This window comes from Planococcus citri, chromosome 2, assembly GCF_950023065.1.
Source record: "Planococcus citri chromosome 2, ihPlaCitr1.1, whole genome shotgun sequence".
Classification (NCBI taxonomy): domain Eukaryota; kingdom Metazoa; phylum Arthropoda; class Insecta; order Hemiptera; family Pseudococcidae; genus Planococcus; species Planococcus citri.
The window spans coordinates 25,040,036-25,055,477 of record NC_088678.1 but is presented as its reverse complement, the minus strand read 5'-3'; the positions used below and the strand labels follow the sequence as shown (position 1 = coordinate 25,055,477).

The following is a 15,442-nucleotide window of genomic DNA, read 5'->3' as shown; positions in this document are numbered from 1 at the left end:
AATTATTTAGCAGTTGATAGGATTAAATCTGAGTTGAAAAGTAACAAAAATTTCAGTTTTTATTTATAACTCCACATCAATTTCATGAATAATAAAATAGAAATGATTAATCTCAAAAATCGTGAAATATCCACAGTTACCTTATCAATTTGAAATTTTATCCCATTATGATTTTTTCCAGCTGTGTGCTGTAAAATGCAAAAGTAATGAACGTAAACAAAAATCTGTTCAGGAGAATTGAATTGTTGAAGAAGAAGAAAAACAAAAATTGAAAAAATGAGCAAATGATTGATAAATAATTTTTAACGAATACTTAGTTTTGCGAAAAAATTAAATAATTGTGAATAATTAAAAAAATCGATAGTTCGGGAATTGCGAATAATTTTTAATTCAACATGTAATTTAAAATTTGTTTTGATCTTTTGAATAGAAGGGGTACGTTCAACGAACCATTTTGGAACTCCTGAAAGATGATTTACTTGAATGAAAATGAGAAAATCATAAATACGAGTATTAAAAATTGAACAGAAAAAAACGTCGAATGTTCATTTTAAAAATTGAATTTCTCTCACTTGGAAGGCAGAAGGGATGAGCTTATAAACAATCTATAATAATTATCAATTCAAATTCTTAATTTTTGACAGCTTTTAAAAATAAAAATCCAAGAAGACAGGAACTGTCTTTAGATTTACATTAGAATTGAAAATATCAATCAACTTGCATATTTTTGCTACACTTTTTTTTTAATCGTAAGGTAATCTCAAATTCAAGGTTAAATTCCATATTATTATGGCCAAAGAGATCTTAGCCACGTAAATACGAACAATATTGATTGAAAATTTATAACAAAATTATTATCTAATTCCAACATACGCATAATATTGTGTCAAGTACAAGGGTATTTTTAGATTTATTTATTTATCACGCAAAAAGGCTCACTTTTTTTTAAATAGAAACCTCTATATTGATACTTTTGAGACACCCGCCGCAATTAGTGTTATTTTGTATGTTGAATCATGAAGATAATGCACCTTTTTTATGAATTGTATGGAAAAAAATTGATGTAATTCGATACCTACGTCGACACATGGGTGATATGTAGGTATATATTTTCGCATACCTATATTAATTACATAGCGTTGTCGAAGCAAAGATGCAATAACAGGTTGCATAAAAAAAATGCTTTTTAAAATACGCTAACGTGATACAATGGTTTCATTTTTTAGATTAAATTTAAGCTACGCATATATTTCACATGATGATTGGTAATATTCTTGATGTCATTGTGATAGAGGAGGTCATCCGTATGGATAACGCGGATTATTTTTCATATCGCTTTGTTTCAGTTGGGTATTTGATGGGTTTTATAATTCGACTTGATGGATTGCACGAGACTGGGCTCGGTACGATCATCGTCGTCACTGCCGGTGCCATTTTTTTTTATCAAAGATACCGTACCTAATAATATATGACGAGAGTACTTTAGTACGTACGTATATATTGTACTGTACTGTATGTACTGGATAGTGACTATTGAGAGGTATTTAAAGATACATGTTTCTTAATTGCCAATTTTGCCATCTACACAAAGGGGGGCAATATTTTTTGGGGATTGGGATAACGTACATAATTCTAATTTGAAAATAATTGAGTGAGTATGAGAAGGTAAAGACTTTGCACGAATTCAAAAAGATTAAATCATCATCAACCTTTAAGCCAATTAGAAAATGTTCTTTCAGAATCCCTCGAGAAAAGGACATGACCGTGCAAAAAAATCCAGGCCCTGGGACAAAATGAGGATGAAAATCTCTTTAAACTTTGGGTTGTCATTTCAATTCATTATTTTATTTTCCCCCTAATATGGCTCGTCTTTTTATCTTACAAGGGAGGCATCCAACTGACGCAAAAGAAACTTTAACCGGACAATGCTAGATTGAAAGAGCATGCAAAAATATATCATAATCCAAAATTTCAAGTGCTAAAGTGCATTTTTGATTTTTGGCGATTTTTTAAAAAAGAAAAAATCAAAATGTTACCAAATTAACCTAGGAAGCTAAAATTTGGTGTATACTCTATTTTTGACCTCTCAAATTGATTAAAAATGGTTTCAAGCCATTTGGAGAAATTCTGAAGCCTCCAGCAGATTTTTGAAAACTGAAATATCCCCAAAATTTTACCAAATGAAGTTGATGGAAAGATAAAATCCACTCTAATGCCCTAATTTCAACATGCTGAATCAGTTGCAGGTGGTTTCAAGCTATTCTGGAGCTTCCAGTGACATATTGGAAACTCCAGTTTTTCAACAAAAAAAAAGGTCATAAAACCGTGTCTACATTAAAATTAAGCATTTGAGGAGCGTTTTTCCAAAGTCAGCTATGTTCATTTTGAAATTTTGTCGAGTTAGTTACGGTTTCGCGTAGTTTGGAAGTGTTTGCATCAGATTTCGCTAATGGATGGTCAGTCTCGTTCCTTTATATACTCCATGCAAAAGAAAAATGTATGCGCAAACACCGGTTTTCCAAATCCAGCTACGTACGATGGATTCACATCTATTGGTTTTTGGTGATTTGAAAAAGAACATAGCTGACTTTGGAAAAACGCTCCTCATTTATAGTAAAGCTTGTTGGTGACCTACTTGACCGATTTCACGCCATTTTTCCAAAATTATGTCTGCCAGCTCAGAACTGTACGTAGTCTATTTATTTTTCTCCAGCTATTTCAAATTGAAAATTTGAAAATTTTACTGTTCCTCTGCCACTTGACAAAAAAAGCTGGAATTCAGTTTACATTTTATTTTTGACGTGCCGATTACTGGAGGCTCCAGTACTGCATGGAGGTACAATACCATTCGAAAGTGTTTCCAACTGATTCGAGAGCACAAAAATTGGCCTCATACCTAATTTTAACGTTCTAGGTCGACTGGACAAAACTTTAATTTTTTCCCATTTTCGGCAGAAATTTGATTTTCAAAATGTCATCAAAAAAGCAAAAATTGCACTTCGCCTGCCATTTCAACAGGGGATGTATTCTAGTTTACTTTTTCAATTCAACGTTGCCCTGTTCAAATAAAATTATTTTGGAAATTCCAGTTTTTCAAAAATGTTCTAAAATCTGTCGAAATGAACCTCAGCTCTTGTAAATGGGTTCAGTGCATGTTATTGATTATACTCACTCTAATTTTCCAAAATCGTGTTTTTTTTTGTGTAGAGAAGTCACACGTATGGATTTTCAGGTGCTAAAGTTCATTTTGAAATTTCTGGATTCTGGAAGAAATTAAAAAATTATTGTTGGAGATTCCGATATGGCCCAAAACTAGTTTCTGTAGATAGTGTTGTATGTATTTGATTTTAATTTAAAGGTTTATTCACATTGGTCCATTTTCCTCAAAAATAATTTATGTTTCATGAAAACTAAAGAGAAGCTTTTTTAAGTTTCTTTCAGTATTTTTTGATCTTGAAAAGGCATTTGATAAAGCCTGGCGTTATAAAATTCTCCAAAAATTACATTCCATTGGAATTAGAGGACATTTGGCTTACTTTATTCAGAATTTCTTAACAAACCGTACTTTTAGAGTGAGAGTTGACAATACATACTCAGAGTTTTTTGAAATTGAAAATGGAGTCCCCCAAGGTTCAGTTCTTAGCACAGTCTTATTTATACTTTTGATTGATGACATTTCCAATGTTGTTTCTAGACCCATTTCTCTGAGAATCTTTGCTGATGATATAAACATTTCCTTTCGTTCAAATAATATTCAACTACCTCTTCAAGTAATCCAAGAAACCCTTGAAAAAATTGAATCATGGGCAGATTCAAACGGTCTAACCTTCTCTGACAAGGGAGGTGCCCCAGGTGACATGCACCGATTTAAATGATTCTTGCACCATTGGATAGAGGACATCGAACATAGTCTACCACAAAATTTTCAGCTGCTGAAGTTGATATTTCGATTTTTCAGAGCAATTTTTCGATTTTCACATAGCAATTGTGAAAATAGAAAAATCGCCTTGGAGGGCTCAAATATCAACTTCAGCAGCTGAAAATTTCACCGTGGGCTAGTCTCATCATATGTATTGAAATGCCCAAATAATATTAAAGGTTTCGGTATGCGACCTGCGCCGACTATATTCGGCCAATTTTTCAAAATTGCTATGTGAAAACCGAAAAATTGCTCTGAAAAATCGAAATATCAACTTCAGCAGCTGAAAATTTTGTGGTAGACTATGTTCGATGTCCTCTATCCAATGGTGCAAGAATCATTTAAATCGGTGCATGTCACCTGGGGCACCTCCCTTGTGAGTCAAAAACCCACTGTATACCTTTCACTAAAAAAAATAAGATTCCTCCAGATCTCATTCTCAACTTTAAAGGACACTCTTTATAACTTTTGATAGAAAACTAAATTGGACTCCTCATTTTCTAAAAGTAAAATCAGATATCATGAAACGCCTAAATCTGTTGAAAATAATCAAAAACACCAAATATAGACCATCTCGCAAACTCCTACTTCACTTGTATAAATCTCTAATTCGCAGTAAAATTGAGTATGGAAGCCCATGTTTTACAAATATCTCAAATAAAACTTCAAATATCCTAAAAACAATTCAAAATTCAGCCCTAAGGATCTGTTTAGGAGCCCTCTATTCCTCTCCAATAGATAGCCTATATTGTGAAGCAGCAGAATTACCCCCAGATTTCAGAAGAACTCTCATTACAAACAAATTCATCTCAAATGCATCCACCAACCCTTCCCATCCACTCCAAAACTCAATTAACCCACCCAACCCCCAACATTTTGATCATATAGAAGGACCCATTTCTAATTTCATCACAATGTTGAATGATCTTCAAATCAATCCTAAAACTCTCATCCAAAAACCAATATTATACCCCCCTTGGCTTCTAAAACCTCCTCAAGTCAACCTACAGCTTATTAACTACCCAAAAAATAGCCACTCTCCATTAGTAATAAAACAGAACTATCTTGAACTATTATCAGAATACAAAAAATTCAATCTTTGCTTTACAGATGGATCAAAAATACCAACACTTCACACAGGATATGCATACTCTATAAATGATAGAATTTCAAATTTTAAAATCCATAACTGTTCTTCAATCTACACTGTCGAACTCACAGCTATTTTCCACTGTCTCTGTGACATACTCACTTATGAATCAGAAAATAAGTCCTTCTTAATTCAAAGTGATTTTTATGTATCCGTTGAAAAAGTTGAAAACCCCTTTCACTCGATGAAAATAAACTCATCACAAAAAAATCAAAATTCTCAATGAATTGAAAAAATAAACGAATTTCTTTTTTTTGCTATGAGTGTAATTTTTATCAACTTTTTCATGAAATACGCCAGAAAGAGGTCAAAATAAGACAACTGAATAAATTTAAACTTTGTTTGATGTCTGAAATTGAAAATTGAATTTTTTCGAATTTTGATTTTTTTGTGAGTTCATTTCATCGAGTGAAAGGGTTTTTTCAACTTTTTCAACAGATACGTAAAAATAGGGGACAAATGGATCAACTTCACCTATCAAAACTTTTTTTCATGTTTTAAATCAAAAAATCACATTTTTTTCGCAAACTTTCAATTTTTTTAAATCGACTTTATGGAATAACGCCATCTCAATTTTTTAATATGTTGTTCAGCATGAAAAGTTGTCCATAATAATATATTTTTTTCAGAATTTTTGAGAGTTGGAACGATATGAAAACTACGCTTCGAAACTTTTTGAGCTAATTTTTTGTACGAAAAAAAGTGGCAACACTGATTTTTATGATATCACCTAAAGAGCTTTAATATCACCAAAAAGCCTCAAACCCCCTAACTATGGGAAAATGTTCTATTTTGGTAGGTATCGCGGCCATCGAGTAATCCACTGCTGAAATGGATGATATTTTAGGTTCACTGAAAACTTTTACACCCCCTGGCTGCCTCTAAAAATGAGCTGGAGGGCTGCGATTTGCGCCATTAGTCATCCGTTCGGAAGGTCTTTCCACAGGAAAGTTTTCTATAAAATCGCCAACCCTTCTTACCACTTCTTGGTCGAACTGATGTGGAATGACCCTAAAACACAATCGCACATGAAGACGAATGTGATTACCTCTGGACGAGGTTCCAGTAATACTTGAGTGAAATGAGTTTTGTGCCACTTCACAACTCATAAGTGCTCCTCTACGCTGGTCAACTTCCTATGTACAATAATGCTCCATGACCTGGTTTAGTGTTGCTGGATGATTCACGTATAGTATAAGTTAAAAATTTGTAGTAGTGCGTATGGAATTTTTTTGGTTTACGCGGGTGGTGACCTATTGCAATTTGAAAAAAAATCTAAGTACGGCCAAAACTACGTCCTTGACCTCTTCTAAACCACTTTCACTTCTCATCACCGCGTAATATGCCAATTCCGCGTAATCGAGCTTTACCATACCCAATACCAATACCATACTGTTCAATGTTCAGACTGCATCATGTGTATCGGTGATTTATTAAATTTATCCTCAGGTCATCGGAAGATCGGGGTATTTGGTAGATGATGGCCACCGCCGCGGCGCATCAATTTTTAAGACATTGCTATTTGCCATAGCTACGAGTATTAAGGCATTTGCGCATAGTGTAATATCACCCGAAGGCGTAGCTCGTTTCAATCTCTCACAAACCGAATAACCTTACAGTTGGAATAAAATCTAGGTACTCGCGTAATTTTTCTCGTATTAACCCGAAAACCTAAAAGGTTACGAATTTTTGGACGAAATTACTCGTTTATGCAAATAAACGCGTAATTTATTGAATTTGATGCGTCGATGATGTCTTTTTATAGTCATTTGCTTATTAGATAGGTACCTGTGTTTAGTATGCACACAGAACCGGTAATATTTATGAATTCTTATTTTCACGTCTCCTCTTCTATACTACATAATACATAATATTGACTGATGAAAACACAATCGAAATGTTAATAAGGGTTACGGTTAAATATTTCATTATTTTATTCAATTTGGAAAGATTAATATGCCGCCATCGATAATCTATTAGGTATTCGAAATGTATATGATGTAATAGTTTAACGCCAGAGTGGTTTGAATTTTTAATTTGACATCTCCAATGCAGGGTCATTTTAGCTTAGGATTAAAATTTAGAAAACAACGCTGATCTGAACGACACGATGTCAACACCTACGCTCGTTAAAAGGGAACATCCATGCATCATTCCTAATTTAGTGTTTATTCTTATAATATTATGCCTAACTCGAAAATTGAAGGCAGAGTTGTATTCATTGATTTAAAAACCTACATTTTATATAAAAATTGTCAGGTACATAGTATCTCGCTTCTGCTTCGACAGGTAAGAAAAATAATTTATTCTGAAATCGTATAGAGCGATTCGAATACCTGGAACTTGTTGACAGATACCTGTGAAACTGATTTGAACACAAATCGTGCAGTTTTCTGCTCGTTTCACTTTACTAATTAGTAAGCACGTTGCGCAAATTTTCTTCCACATGAATGTTTTTTTTTCTTTTTTCAAAAAGAAAAGAAGATAACCGAGTCAAAGTATCCAAGTGTAGGTACCTGGTTAGTGGATATCTTCTCTAATTAAATACCTTAGTTTTTATTCATTCGCTGCTAAAAACCTCTCGAAACTCTATTTTCTCTCTGCGGAAGTTCACATAATCGTTTCGAGTATCCGTTCTAATAACATTACACCGATCACGATGCGCTGCTCGCCACTTATTTAATATATTTTACAGCGTGTACTGTGTACATCTACACGAGTAAACACCAAACAAAAGTAAACATTATGGTGTGATTTTACGACAGATTTGCTTGCCTTGGTGGCCGCTGTGTAACAGGTTGCCGAACGAGACGGTTTCTTTTCTCTTCTGAATGTATGTAGGCAGCTAGGCACTAGGTACATAATCTAGGTACCTATGTGTTTTCAATCTAAATGCATTGACAGTGAATGTACATAAGAGTACGAGACCGTGTGGTTCATGGTTCGGTGAGAAAAATTCAATTATTAGCTCAACACAGGAGCAGACGTTTTAATGAATTCGTATTTCTGGGATGCAAGTACAATAGAAGTGGAATAAATCATAGCCTAGGTCAAGATTATTCCGTTTGACTGGATGACTGACGATTGAGAGAATATCTGAGATAAGTTGTGAGATGAGAAGAGGGTTCTTACTTCTAGTAGATCTGTCAACTGTGATCGAATATCATCAATTCGTTGATAAGTTTGTTTTAGATTAATTAATAATACTTACATGAAGTTTTCAGCTATTATAGATCGAAAGATCACGCAAAAATATATTTAAAAAATGCTGCACGAGACTCCAGAATAACAGCGTATAAAAATCTCAAAGGCTCGGCTTATTGAAAAAATGGTAAAAGCAAAATTTCAGATCTTTTGGTCAGTCAGTAAGGGTCACTAACCAGCACCAAATCGCGATCATGACACTCTGAATCTGATTTAGACAGATTTTATGGTGTTTTTTGGAAAACTGCAATTTTCAAAAAGTCGCTGAGTCTTCTAAACGACTCGAATCATTTTTGAAAATTGAACTTTCCGAAAAATTTACCCAATGAAGGAGGAAAGCTAAAATTCGTCTTGATTCCAATTTGTTGAGTCGATTGGAGATGGTTTCCAGTCATTCTGAAGCTTTCAGCTATATTTTGAAAATTCCAGAATTTTAAAAATGCAACGAGACCGTCCTTTGAATATGAAAATTTTACAAGTATTTTATCTACTTAGAGTTCTGAATCGGGGGAAACAAATTTCGGAAAATTGGAGTATGACTGGCCAAGGCCAAAGGGATCATCAACGTGCACCGAACCTATTTATTTTATAAGTGCTGAAGTTGATTTCTACATATTTTACGACATTTTTTGGCAAGGGCAAAACCGAAGAAGAGGGTTTGAGAGGAGGGGGGGGGTCATTGCCGAAAATACCATCTAAAAATGGTAAAAATTTCCAACTACGAGTTTTATTTCAATAGTACAATACTAGATCAGTAGTGTGGCCAGGATTTTGCCGAGGAGGGGGCGAAACCAGAATTTTAGGGAAAATCAAAATTTGAGGTAAGTATACCTACCAAAGATTTTCAAAAATTTGCTAAAAGTTGCAAAATTGACTTTTGATTTTAAATGACTGAGGATGAAAGTGTATGTGTAGAGATTTTTGAATGCTCTCTTTCAATTTTACTTCACCCACCTCGTTGAAAAATGTTTCTGACAGTAATGACGTTTTTAAATAGAGGCGAAAAGCTCGTTGACTTGACATGGAATAACCCATTTAAAGCAGAGATGGAAAACTTTTGCATTTCAGTTTCCGTTTTTTAATTTCAATTTTTGTTCCACTTATTTCGCAATCAAATTCATATCAAGTACATGGTTTGAAAATTTATTTTAAAAAATGAGCTACCAAAAATCACTTTTGCTTTTTACAGTTTTAATTTTCAGTTTTCAGTTAATTTTTGATTTTTTTCAGTTTTTAGTTTCTGTTTTGCTCATTTCAGTTTCAGTTTCAGTTTTAGTTCCAGTCTCACAAGGAAACCTCTTGAGGTGTCACACTCCGATTTGAACGGGACCTCGAATTTTGGAAAAAGCATAGTCTAAAACCCCCAAAACCAAATTTTCAGCTGCCGAAGTTCATTTTTCGATTTTTGGCGAATTTTTGAAAATTCGAAATTGAGTGTTTTTGGCGATTTATGTTTTTTTTTTAAAAGTACGTAATTGATCAATAAAAATGGCCAAAATAAGTCCTAAAACTAATATTATTTACCCAAATCCAAATTTCACCATTTCCAGCCATTCTGGAGCCTCCAGGGCGATTTTTCAATTTCTCCAGAATTTTGAATTTGCTCCAGAAGACGTGAATAAGAGGTTGGGCAGCTAAAAATCGAGTTGTATATTACACTCGACCTGTTTAACGAGTTTATCCATATTTGAGCTGATTTTGGGAGTGACACCTCAAGAGTTGTTTTTTGAGGTGTCCCTCTTGCTCCAAAACGACTGGAAATAGTAGAATTTGCGCTCCGGGGGTTAGTTCTTGAAGAAATACAGCGATTCGCACAAATTTAAAAAATTTTTTCACAAACGGTTATCTTTTGATTTTTTGGATTTTTTAATTTTGAAAAAAACTGGTCAAAAAGCCACTCTTGAGGTGTTACTTTCAAAATCGGCTCAAATGTAGATAAACTCGTTAAACAGGTTGAGTATAATACACAACTCGATTTTTAGCTGCCCAACTTCATATTCAAGCCTTCTGGGTAGCAAATTCAAAATTCTGGAGAAGTTGAAAAATCGCGCTGGAGGCTCCACAATGGCTGGAAATGGTAAAATTTGGATTTTAGGGGTTAGTTTTGGACAAAATACATCGGTTCGCGTGAATTTCGAAAATTTCCACACAAACGGGAAACTTATGATTTTTTGGATTTATTAATTTTGAAAAAACCTGGTCAAAAAGCCACTTTTGAGGTGTCACTCTCAAAATCGGTTCAAATGTGGATAAACTCGGTAAACAGGTCGAGTGTAATATACAACTCGATTTTTAGCTGCCCAACTTCTTATTCACGCCTTCTGGAGAAAATTCAAAATTCTGGAGAAATTGAAAAATCGCGCTGGAGGCTCCAGAATGGCTAGAAATGGTGAAATTTGAATTTGGGTAATTAATATTAGTTTTGGGACTTATTTTGACCATTGGTTTTGGGGGTTTTAGACTATGCTCTTTCCAAAAATCGCGGTCCCGTTCAAATCGGAGTGTGAACACCTCAGAGGTTCCCTTGTCAGTTTTTTTTATCGCTGATTTAAAGTGAAAGGTTCGCTATGCAAATGTCACCACATTTTCCAAATCATTTTATTGAACGATTTATATCAATATTATAAGAATATTCTCAATCTTCGGATGAATTTTCACATGGTCAAACATTGAGATGGATCGCGAAAAAAAACCAGATATACCCTGAATAATTATGACGTGATGAAAAAGTTCACTTTGAGTGAGAGATTCCTACACAGAACAATTTTGAACCCCCTAGCTCTTCAGAAGCTGAACGAGGAGTTTTGAAAGTTGGGCCATTTCTGAAAAAATCGTAGTCAGAAACTCAAATCGCAACTTATCAGTAGGGAGGGGGCCAAAAAAAGAAGAAACCACGAATTCGTCAAAAATTACCCTAATATTAAGAACACTTACAAAGTCTCCCACTTAAAGTAAACTTTCTCGCCAATTTTCGTCAAAATTCAGGACTTGGTTTTATTCGATCCACCTATAGCATCCTTCGATATATTTTTTTTGGCAGAGCCGGACCCTTTCTGTAGGTTTTTCTTTTATAGCAATACGTATTTGGATTCAGCAAATCACATTACCCCAATTTTCACTGTTTTTGAGGCTATTTTGCCAAATTTTTCTCCTTTTTTTTTTACTCTAAAATACACAGTTTTTCAATATTTTTTGCCAGATCACGTTTCATTACACTCGAACGAAGATTTAATCCAGACTTTACATCTTAAAAATTATTTAAAATGCATTCGAATGTTTGAAAAATAGGTCACTATTATAAAAACTGCATAACAATTAAAATTGAAAAATGATTAACTATCAGAAGACTCAAAACATTAAATTCGAATTTCCACTCCAAGCATACCATCGATCAATGATACGAATCACCTTCATCGTAACACCATTGTACAAATGCATGCCTAGGCAGGTACCTATTATAATAATGCTAAAATTTAAACAACTCCACGGTTAACGCAAGTTCGTTAATTAATGGTACGCGATGCTCACCTAATCTTTGAACCTGTTCGATAACTTCCGACAGAATATCAAAGTCGCGAAAACTCCAATTAAGTAATACTCATCAAAGTGGCCAATGTTAGCAGCACAATTGCAATCATGCAACTCGTCGTCGTCGTCGTCGCTTTGATTTCTCCAACTTGGCATAAGCCCTACCTAGTCTGTATGCTGAAAATATATCGCTGAAATAACAATCCCTAACGAGCAATGGTTCTGCTGTCTCGATCTCGCAGACTCGGGTCGCCTAAATATGGAACAATTTACAGCCCGAGGCAGGAATAAGGTTACTTACCGTTTTATTAATTTCGAACAATAATACATTTTTTTTTTAATGCTCGCGTCGCCGTCCGTCGTTAGAAAGTATTATGAAATATAATGTTTCCGGCCGACATTATCCTGTATTATAGCATGGTTGGCAAAAGTGGATAGGTAGGGGTACTTACTATAGGTACTAGTGCCCTCGAAATGTGTAGCAAATGTACCGGTATAATTTGTCACATATCGCCGTGTAATATAGGTACTTTTACGTGTACAAATTATCCGCATGCTGAGGTAGCAACGAGCAGCAAGCTGCGGCGCGATGACTCATTATCAGGAAACTTGCGGCAGGCTGGTTGCTGGTACACGCAGAGTGTAATAGATGACCGTATGGAGCGAGCAGAAACACTCGGACTCAGCGTTAGATAACGTGCTCCCTCAACTGGGCGGCATTACATGGTTTCTCGGCTCAATTAAAGGTACATGTGGCGAACGTGGCTGGTATTTGATCATCTGCGATAATCTTTGAACTTATAAGAATGTAGGTATATCTTCCATTAGACATTTGCGAATTGAAAACACAAATCTCGACGAGGCGTAGGTTAGGTACTCTTCCAACCAAACCGAAACCATCCACGAGGAAAGTACCATATACCTACACTTTGGGCGTGCATCTGCATTTGGAATCAACTCGCGTAGAATATCTCTTAACTTACCTAACGGAAATATTTTCGTTGAATTTTACTACTCGTACTTCGGAATATGGTACAGTATGAGATGAAAACTAGAGCAAATCGTCGACCGATTTCTCGACATTTTACCCTACATAATAATTTTCACGATTTAATAAACTTATAGGTAGATTAAGTAAGGTGACAACGTCGTGAATGCTTCGAGTACGAAAACGTCCACGAGAGTTGGTTCAAAACCGCTGATAAAGCTGCACATATAACTTTTCCTACTTTCACTTCTCTTTCTCGACGTTTTACGACCAGAGTCAAGTTTTTCGACGATGATTTTGAATCGAGATCAAATTAAGATTGTAAAAGAAAAAAAAATCGTAAAGCATGTACATTGTACCTACACCGAATACAAGTACAGCACAGTCAGGTTCAAGGTTGTGTTTGTACATAGGCCTAGCATATATTTTGTGTAGTTTTTTCCTCTGCGTCGTCGTCATCATAATGATGATCGAAAATACCAATTTGCCACAATCGAAGGATAGATTCACGACTTTGAATACCCAGTGCACCTACGTCCTACACGTGTTGCATAGGAATACAGAATTTATTCAAATTCATCTGTCGCACACGTACGATTAGTTGACATTTTTCAAAATTATACCTAATAAACTATAAGAAAGCATATATACCTATGCTTATGCTGTTTTTATCGAAATAACCATCATTCTACTTCTGTTTTATAATCAAATAAACGTCTTGATTAATGTCAACAGTTCAATAGCGGCCGCATAAAGCTCATTATGTATTCAAAACACGCGTCGGTGGCTTGCTGCATTGTAATGCATACGTATGCTCATAATATTTCACTTCACCCATCTTGCGATCGTATAATTTTGGAAATTTTATCCGCGAATAACTATACTCTTTATGATCTAATTTTCTCAGAATATGCGCAGGAAATGCCTTTTCTATTGACTGATGGTTGATATGAACTTTCTATCTTGGGTTTTTGGACTGAGTTCTGCACGTTTTGTCATCGATGGTTTTGCCAAAATGATGTTTTTCGTATCTTGATACTTATCAAAACAGGATAACCAACGCAACATACTCGAGTCGAGGAAATATGACCTACATAAAAATTTATAAACGTGGAAAAGATTTTGAAAATGTAGGTACATATAAGACATCAGAATATGTAGGTTCATGGATTAAGGTGGATCGAGGGAAAAAAAGTCAGCGGATTTTGATCAAATTCAGCAGAGACCTTCATTCTGAGTTGAAAAGTTATCAAAAAAAAATTGTACCTCAGAGGTGTTCCTGGAGGGGAGATTTGGGTCCTCAAACAGGGAGAATTTTCAAATCTGTTTTTTTTCTTTGCACTAGCCCATACCATAACTTGTTTTGGGAATAATGGCCCAGTCCAGAATGAAAATATTTGAGATTATTGTCGATGTTATAACCAGGGTTTGTTGAATCCGGTCCTTTTTCAAGGAGTTTTTGACCCTTTAACGCATCAGAGAAGAGTATTAGGTGTGATACAAATTGAAAAAAAAATTGAACTTGAGTCGTCAACCGCTTTGAAAATTAAGGCTAGATAATTTTTCATTTGATTTTTCCTGTAACTTTCATAATTGAGCTTTTTTGGGTCAAATTCTGAGATTTTACTGCGTTGAAAACCTTTGAAAAAATGTCAAAATCACGATTTCAACGAAGTAAAATCTCAGAATTTGACCCAAAAAAGCTCAATTACGAGTATGAACGTTACAGGAAAAATCAAATAAAATATTATCGAGCACTTGCTAGTGTGTTTCAAATGCAAATTATTCTAGTATTTAAGTATTTGAAAACATATGCATAAACGCCTTTTCTAGGGGTGCTTAAAGGGGATGGGCTCTAAAAAAAGGGTTCAAAATCACAAATATAGAGGGAGCTTAGTTAAACTTTTTCATCTAGATAATTGAATATATTCTTACATCAAAATCTTACGTTTGGCGCAAATCGCAGGTTTCTAGTTTTTTAGGTGCTCCCAAAAATATCTAAAATTACCTACGAAAAATTGAAAAATTGGATTTTTGAGTAAGAGCGGAAAATATTGAGCTCAAAATTTGGTTGGATGGAGGTCTTTTAGATATTTATGAACGGTGAAAAGCTTTATAGCGGGGTTCAAAGGAATAGGTTCAGAATGGTGGTTCCAAAATTTCCCAAAAAATTAACCACCTCCCCCATTTCTGCCCCCGAGGGTAGGGAATGGGTAAATCACCTCGCATAACGTTTATAGGTTTCAAACAGATATTTAGTTTAAAAAGTTTTTGAAAATAATACTCACAAGGTACGTGCTTGATCAGTAAAAATGGTCAAAATAAGTCCCAAAACTAATATTAATTACCCAAATCCAAATTTCAACATTTCCAGCCATTCTGGAGCCTCCAGCGCGATTTTCAATTTCTCCAGAATTTCGAATTTGCTCCAGAAGATGTGAATATGAAGTTGGGCAGCTAAAAATCGTGTTGTGTATTATACTCGATCTGTTTAACAAGTTTATCCACATTTGCGCCGAATTTGGGGAGATTTTGATTTTTGTATATTTTTATTATGAAAAAACTGGTCAAAAAACCACTCTTGAGGTGTCACTCCCAAAATAGGCGCAAATGTGGATAAATTCGTTAAACAGATCGAGTATAATACACAACT

General features: G+C 34.8%; 1 long non-coding RNA gene across 1 annotated transcript in view; it reads right to left on the bottom strand.

The window, feature by feature from the left end:
* The window catches only part of LOC135835151 (uncharacterized), a 44,916-nt gene that overhangs the window by 10,927 nt on the left and 18,547 nt on the right, over nucleotides 1–15,442 (bottom strand). The gene's annotated exons all lie outside the window — the stretch shown is intronic.